This window comes from Fukomys damarensis, unplaced genomic scaffold, assembly GCF_012274545.1.
Source record: "Fukomys damarensis isolate Sample0158 unplaced genomic scaffold, DMR_v1.0_HiC HiC_scaffold_16, whole genome shotgun sequence".
In the NCBI taxonomy this organism is placed as follows: Eukaryota; Metazoa; Chordata; class Mammalia; order Rodentia; family Bathyergidae; genus Fukomys; species Fukomys damarensis.
This window is the reverse complement of record NW_022900928.1, coordinates 33,125,757-33,134,053: the sequence shown is the minus strand read 5'-3', so window position 1 is coordinate 33,134,053 and position 8,297 is coordinate 33,125,757.

Sequence of the window (8,297 nt, the reverse complement as noted above, 5' to 3'; positions counted from 1 at the left end):
TATATATATATATGTGTGTGTGTTTTAAAAGTAATAGGGCAATTATAAGAAAACATATGTGAACAATCATATAACCTTCACAACACAAAGCACCACATTGGTTATTGTTATCCACAGACCCCTCCTTGTTTGTGAAACAATGTTAAGTGTCTCTTTCCTTCAGAAACATAAAGAAAAACATATCTCGTTTTTCTCGTGCACATACCAGTCAGCCCCTCCCTGATATCATGTCAGTGATCCTTCCTAAGCACTCTTGACCTCTCTGGATTACAGTGTTGGCTTTCTTAAACATTAAATAACTGGAGGAGAACCACTGGTAGAGGTTGAATGATTTATCAGGATCAATAGCTTTGAGTGACTCTGGGTAGATGCAGGGCGCTTTCGATATTGAAAGGTCAGAATCTGTCAACTAGTAGGAAATTCTCCAGGTTCAAATAATTCATGTCAGGAGAGCATGAAATGTTGATTGCGCAACCCAGAGGCCAGCCATCTTGAAACTTCAATCCCATAGTGTCTAAAATAACCGCTAGATGGCACTGCTATTTCAAAATGGATTATCTTGGGAAGGAATGGAAGTAGCCAAGAGGACTATCTCCATTCCTTATCTTATCATTGTATACATAATGTATACAGACTGGTCTCCAGTATCTGTTCTTTATCTCACATCCCATCAGTTTTCTCATATAAAAAATGGAGAGAGTACGTTTATGTAGTATTCTTGTGAGGATTACATTCACTAATGGATAGTAAGTTGTTTTCTACACCCTAAAGCACTAAAACAATTTTAATTGTTGCCAATAAATATAAATCAGGTTGGTATAAAGTTATAGCAATGGAGAGAGCAGCTGACACTGATCCCAATAGCTAAGTTTTATATCAGTTATGAAAGAGTTCAATGACAAATACAGATATTGAAAAACTCCCTAAACGTCTATCTCAAAAGCCCAATTAAAAAAAAAAAAAACTAACAAAAGACACCTAAGGGAGCTGACCTTGACATCGCATGTGCATTTATCTTTAAATAGTCTCAATTCTTAGGTACAGCTTTGTTCTCAAGCAAACATCCTAAGAAAATCCATTCATCCCTTATGTATTTCTACTAAAATATGTTGAAAATGCAATATTCACTATATTATCTAGTAACCTCCTATGTAACTTCTCATGAGATAAGTTTCCATTAGAATATATATAAGACAAACACTGAAGTTTTGTCCTACTACATTTTACCAGATTTTGAAAGATTATGTAACGTATCATATAGCTCTTGTGACCAACAGTCTCACAGTTCACTGTAAGGCTCATCCTAATATATATTTCATGATAGTAAATACTGGTTCCTCCTCTTTTAGTGTGGCTTAAGTCTATTTTTCTCCCAGAAACTAGAATGTATTTTAGACTTTTTTTGTGGTCTAACACAAATCATTTTGAATGAAATATAAATGTAGTATGATGAAATATTTAAAATATATTGAAATAGCTTTGATTTGTCAGTCCAGTAAAATCACTTTGGGTTCATTCAATAATTATTTGCTTTGTGCACAGTACCCCATGAAGTGAAAACAAAAGATATTCACAACCTTCAGAAACTAATGTCATCAGTAAGTAAATTGGACCGTTAATTGGTAAGTCACTTTGTGTGGCACCGTCTAATTTAATATAAAGGTGAGTTCCTTACAATTTAGTGTTGGGTAAGGATATAACAAAAGACTCGGAGAGTTCCATGGGGTCTTAAGATGATTTAAGGTCAGGAAAATTTAGAGAAGCAAAAAAGGAAAAGAATGTTGAGAAGATAGGAACCTACTTAATATCTAGGGAATGTCTATTATTCTAGGTTGACTATTATTCGTCCACTAAAAAAAAAAAAAGCCCACTAAACTCAAAGTTAGTAAGACTGATGCAGAAGCTGGATGAACAATGTAACAAAGGGTCTATTGTATAGTACTGTTTTAGCATTAAACTTTAGAAATTGGGCTGGGGATTTAGCTCAGTGGTTTGGTGGCCTGCCTCGCAAGCACAAGGACCCGAGTTCGATCCCCAGTACCACAACACACACACACACACACACACACACACTACCACAACACAAAAAAAAAAAAAAAAAAAAAAAAAAAAAACTCTAGAAATTGAAGGCTTGAATGTAAATCTAAAGAATTACTACTTGTTGTACACATGCAACTATTATGTAAAAATCTGGCTACGCTGGACAGCTCCTGGTGATTGATGATGACCTTCTAGGTGTAGCAACTACCTGCAGAAGTAATTGCTGAGTCTTTCATACCCTCTGCTATTCCTTGGACTCTCCAAATAATTGAAAGACCAAGTAATCAAGTTAGATCTCTGTGCAGAATACACTTAACAGCAAAGTTCTGGGGAACTTTTGAATATATCTTTGATGAAGCTCAAGTTAGATGAATACTGACCATTCAAAAAATTCGTGTTTTTAATGGGATGTTGAGTTGTGTGGTGCCTGAGTTAGTATTCCTCAAAGTTGCAATAAAATGTATGTTCACAGTTGTCTGGAGACTTTTATCTTTGTATCATTCTGTGAACCAAGTCTTTGTTTATATATTTTTAAATTTTTAATTTATTTTTAATAGTATGTGGAGGTGTAGATATTGGTAAGAGATTTAACACACCAACATAATGATCATTTTTTATTCAACATATGGAGATATTCAGATACATATATATATATGGCCATTTTATCCCACAGAGGAAACATCTTTCATTCATCAACTATTCTTTATATGATATAGATTTCAGTTATACTTCAGAGTCATCCTAAAATCTCCTCTAAACATACTGCCATTCGTCTCTAATAATATCTGTGTACTTTTGAATGTGTAGAAGCTATGTCTAATCCCAAAAGTTCTGTTGTGGACTGTTCACAGAGGACAGCAGGCCCAACCCTTCTATTATTCTAGTTACTATTCATTAATTCACATTCATTTATTCAACGTCTTTGTTCAGCATCTACTGTCTGTGTGGCACATCCTCAAACAGACAACTAACTTTCCCTCCTTGTGTAGAGCATACAACCTGAAAGAAAGAAGAATATTAATCAAGTAGAAGTGTGTACACAGTGGAAATTACATAAGACTTCTTTAAGAGTCTTGCATAGTTTCATGTGATGTTTGGGGAAGTCTTGGAAAAATGAAAACTGGAGGGAATGAGGCTGTCGTGTAGAGTTCTGGGAACAAAAGACAAAAAGGAGTTAGAATAGGAATCGGATGATGGTGGTGGCGGTGGTGGTGCTGTGGTAGTGATGATGACAGTGATTGTTATTCTAGGAAGAAAGCCCACTAAACTCATACAGTTAGTAGGACTGATAAGAACCTGAAGGACGGATAATGTAACCAAAGAAGAAAAGGGGTGTTCAGTGGGAAAGTGGGAAGGAACCTGAAGCTTTCTGTAAATCTGGTAGCACAACAAAATAGCCACTTTGTAACCAGCAACTCCTGTTTCTTTCATTGCACTCTTGGCTGACTTTGAACGTATGACCATATTGGAATGTGAAAAAGTTCTAACCTGCATCTTTCTAGTAATTTTGAGTTAATTTTTTTCTTTAACTTGGATAATGAATACAGCGTACAAAATACTTCTTGCCTTCCCATCCCTTCCTGTCAGTTCCCTTTTACCTTCTGGGCCTGGGTGCCTGCTGTGTTTCAGTTTCCCTTCTGTCTCCACCAAGCTCAGCTATACACAGTTAACTCCTTTAATCTTTTCTCACCCAGTTAGTCCGACTTTCTTAATCATTTTTGTTCCTTCTCTCACTATTTGCTTGAAAATTACTTTATCTCATGGTCAATTTATCACAAAGCCATTTAATTTTTACCAAGCACATAAACCCCAGAGTGAAAACAGCACTGAGAAGCACATTTGCAATTGCTGTAGCTCTTGCTCTTTGCTTATGGAGTGGATTATACACATATTGCAGACCTTGAGAACAACTGGCACAATGTCTTTGTGCCCCTGACCAAGCCATCTTGCCTGTCTGACCTGGAGGTGGCAGTGGAAGTGGGTTGGAGAGAGAAGTTGTAAACAACAAACATGAACTTTCTCATCAGATCCACCCAAGGTGTGGCTGTTCATTTGCCTCAAATTGCAGGGCTTCTGTATTTGGTTACAATTAAGAAAGTCTCAGGCTGGGGATTTAGCTCAGTGGTTCTGCTGCCTGCCTTGCAAGCACAAGGACTCGAGTTCGATCCTCAGTACCAAAAAAAATAAAAAAAAAAAAAAAAAAAAAAAAAAAAAAAAAAAAAAAGTCTCTCTCTCTCTCTGTCTCTGTGTAACACTGTGACCTGGGCTGGATGATTTTCCTGCTTTCTGCCTTAGTTTTCATTATGAGAAATGAAGATAATGACCATGTCTCTGTGACAAAGCTGCTGTAAAGACACAGTGCTTAAGAGTCATGTAGGAGACAAGTATCTGCTAAAATAACTTACCTCAGAAGGTAGTTGTTATCACACACACACACACACACACACACACCTATGACATATAAATCAACCAATATAAAACTTCTTAGACATTCACTAAATATTTTACTGTCCCAGACATACTTGCTTTTTGAATTCACCATATATAATCAAATCTTAAAAATAAATTTAAAATAAAATCATCAGACAACTAGTGGAAAACTCAGCTGACTACGTATCAGTTTCTTGCTGGCATGATAGATTCCTACTGTATGCAACAACAAAGGAAACTCTAAAGAAAAAAATTGACATATTTAATGACATCATTTTAAAAAATATATGCAATATAAAAACATCATAACTGAAATATAAAAGGAAAACAAAATATTAAGGAAAATATTTGTACAAAATGTCAAAGAAAATTGTTGTAAAATTTAGATGAGATCAACTGAGACAAGACATGTGAAAATGCATGGCCTCTTAGAAAAATGATTGTGCTGTCAAAAAATATAATTCACTGAGCACCTACCTCCTTTGCTGTGCTGGGTTTACATTGATGTAGCCCTGATGCTAGTCAGAGCCTCTCTGTACGTTAAGACTCCTTCATACCATGGCCTTGGGTCATGAAAGCCTTAATGCAAGAAATCCCATGGAACTTGTGTCATTCTCCATATGTATCCTGGACAAATTCTGGGAACCTTAATTTTCTTGGAGGCTCTTTCTGTGATGTTCACAACAAACTATGTCCTTCATCCTAAATTAAACTTATTCTGTGTATTGTTAGTACAGGAGCCTTACGGAGAATTTGAGGGCAGGATAGGTGGACATAGGGTGTGACTGTTCCTCAGTGCAGCACTTTCCTCTGCCTTCTCCTTGTCTGCAATGAGTACTTGGTCACAGTGACTCTCCTCATCGTCTCTCCTCTTGGTCTAAAAACTGGAAGGCCACCTCAGGTGAGTTAATAATGATAATCATTGAACAAAGGGGGCCGTTTCCTAAAATAACTGCTACATTTACCTCTGAGAGAAATAAATTATCTCTGTTTAACTGTGTGTATTATTTCAGATACGGTACTCACAAAGGTCTTGAAGGCATATGCATTCTCATATTCAATGGAGGAAGTAATAGAGTCAGAGATGAAATCCTTATTCAAAATGACACATGCCTAGGTAACTCTGAGGTCTCAATAATAACTAAATCAGTGTATGGGTAAACAAATTAGATAATATATTCAAGTCTTAATCAATTCTTGTAATAGGAAAAGGACATTCTTTTTTGGTTTTGTTGTTTTGTTTTTTTGTTTTGTGAGACGGGGTCTCACTGTGTAGTTGAGATTGACCTGGAACTCACTAGCCTAGGCTGGTATTGAACTCACAGCGATCCTCTTGCCTCGGCCTCTCTGGTGCTGGGATTACAGGTGTGCACCACCGTGTCTGGCTACAGGAAAAGGACATTCTAATCCCTTGTTTCTGTGGATGCAATAGCACTACTAGTTCTACTAACAATAATTGTAATAGTTTTAATATCTAACATAAATTGAGGGGCCACAGTGCACACTATTCTAGGAGATTTATGTAGTATGTAATTCCTACAACAATGAGTCCGATTAAAATTATTATTATTATTATTATTTTCCAGAAAACAAGAAACCTGCAGAGGTCCCTCAGATTATTAGCCCTCAGGCCTCTATATTAACACAAAATGAAATAACTTTCTAGAACTTGCAACAGAAAAATCTACAAAATTCACAGTACAGCAAGTCTCCATTTTATATTCTTTAAAAGGAGGGATTTTTTATTTGAAAGTGAATAATACCAAGTATTGTTGGCACTGTTATAAAAATTCATACACATGTAGTGAATACATACGGATATTTGACCTCTTTTAAGAGATTTAAAAAAAGTTATAACCTTTGGCTTAATATACTTCGAAGGCAATTATTATAAATAGTTTTTTTTAAATATAGAAGGAATATATAAACCACATTGTGCATTGCAGTTTAAATGTATGACGATTAAGTAAATAAATTCAATGGCATTCTGGGTGGCTGAGGTAGGAGGATTGCAAGTACAAACCTACCTGGGCAACTTAGTCCCTGTCTCAAAATAAAAAATAAAAATAACAGGGCTGGAGAGGAATAAAAAAAATAAAAGGGCTGAGTGGGAAGAGCCTGGGTTCAATCCCCAGTACTGGGGGAACAAAAAAAGAATTGTCACCCTTCTGTGCTACTATTCTGATAAAATGTGCCCATCCTTCAGGTATTTTGTGGTTAGAAAAAATTTGAGAACCTCTGCAGAAATAACTAAATCCTCCTACTCAGTAAAGCTATTCGTGTGTGTGTGTGTGTGTGTGTGTGTGTGTGTGTGTGTGTGTGTGTATTGCCTTTTTGAATCTCCGGATGTTCTTACTGTGAATCCTCTATGGTCTTGTATACAGTGTATTCTCGCCCTGCACAGGCACTCTCGGTGAGGACAGATACAAAGCTGTTCTCTTCATTCTAGAGTAATCAAGCACAGTGACTACCTAGAACTGCCCTTCCTTTTTTCTGAGGTGGGGAGCGAATTGGGGACTGAACCAAAAGCCTTCCAACTGAGCTACATCTCACACACACACACACATATATATATAGCCACATTTTTCTCTACTTCTTTTAGGATAAATATTAGAAATAGAATTGCTATGTCGATCAATACACATGCATGCATTTTTGTACTTTTAAATACAACCCCAGTGCCCACTAAAAAGACTATACCAGTTAGAATTCCAATAAGATTACATTTAAATTCTTGATTTCCTGTGCCCTTGTCAGCATTGATTATCTCCATAGTGTATTTTAAGTGTTTATTTCTCCATCTTCCTACTCGATTGTTTTTATAAAAGACTAAATATATATTTATCATCTTTTGATATCTAATTAACTTTTTGATACATATAAACAAAACTAATGCAAATCTTCTGCTTCTGAAATAAATATGAATGTTTTAAAGAGCTAAGTTATAAGTCAGCTTACATGTACTCCACATTGCATGTAAGGGAAGCACTGAGAGGCACTTCATCTGGGCGGACAGCAGCTTAAATCTGCATTCTGTCCCCTATTCCCTACATTCTGAGAAAAAGTACATAACTTCTTTGAGCCCCACTTTCTCTTTTTTATTACAGTGGGCATAGCAGAGTATTAAGCAGAGAGAAAAATCCCGCAAAATCTTGCTACTCAAAGTAAGGTATACAAACGCAGCAAAAGTAATTAGTTTTTAGGGTGGTTAAATATGCAGAATCTCAGGCTCTCCCAAGAAATACTGAATTACAAATGGGCATTCAACAAGGTGATTCTTACTCAGTTTAAAATTTGAGAAGCAGGGATATAAAACATTAAGCACAGTATCAGACACATAAAGGACAATAAAATAATAACCACAATGATGATAATGATGTTATGTACATAATGTATCACATATTTTAGAAGCTATAGTTGACATAATTTTTATTCACTATTTAATGTCAGCTCTAAAATAACAACTTGGGTTTTTGCAAAATGCTGCACTTCTTTTAATGTATGCACAAGTTCTATTTTAGGGTACATGACTTGCACTGCAGTGGAATGAATGTGACTTACACTTGGTGATTCATTTGAGAGATGGTTGGCACATGGGGCTGGAGAACCAGAAAGGACTAGAATGGAATCAGCTCTGCTGCTTAATGGGTGACAGCTTCCCCCAAAATTACTTCACACCCTTCAGCTCTTCTCTCTTCAGGGTCTTTTCTGAGACTTTGTCGTCCACCTATACAATGTCATGAATGTTACTTAGTTGCACTCCGGGGTCAGGAACAGTATCTACTGACAGTTACTGTATGATTCCTAAGTGCGTGAGTAGTCTAAAT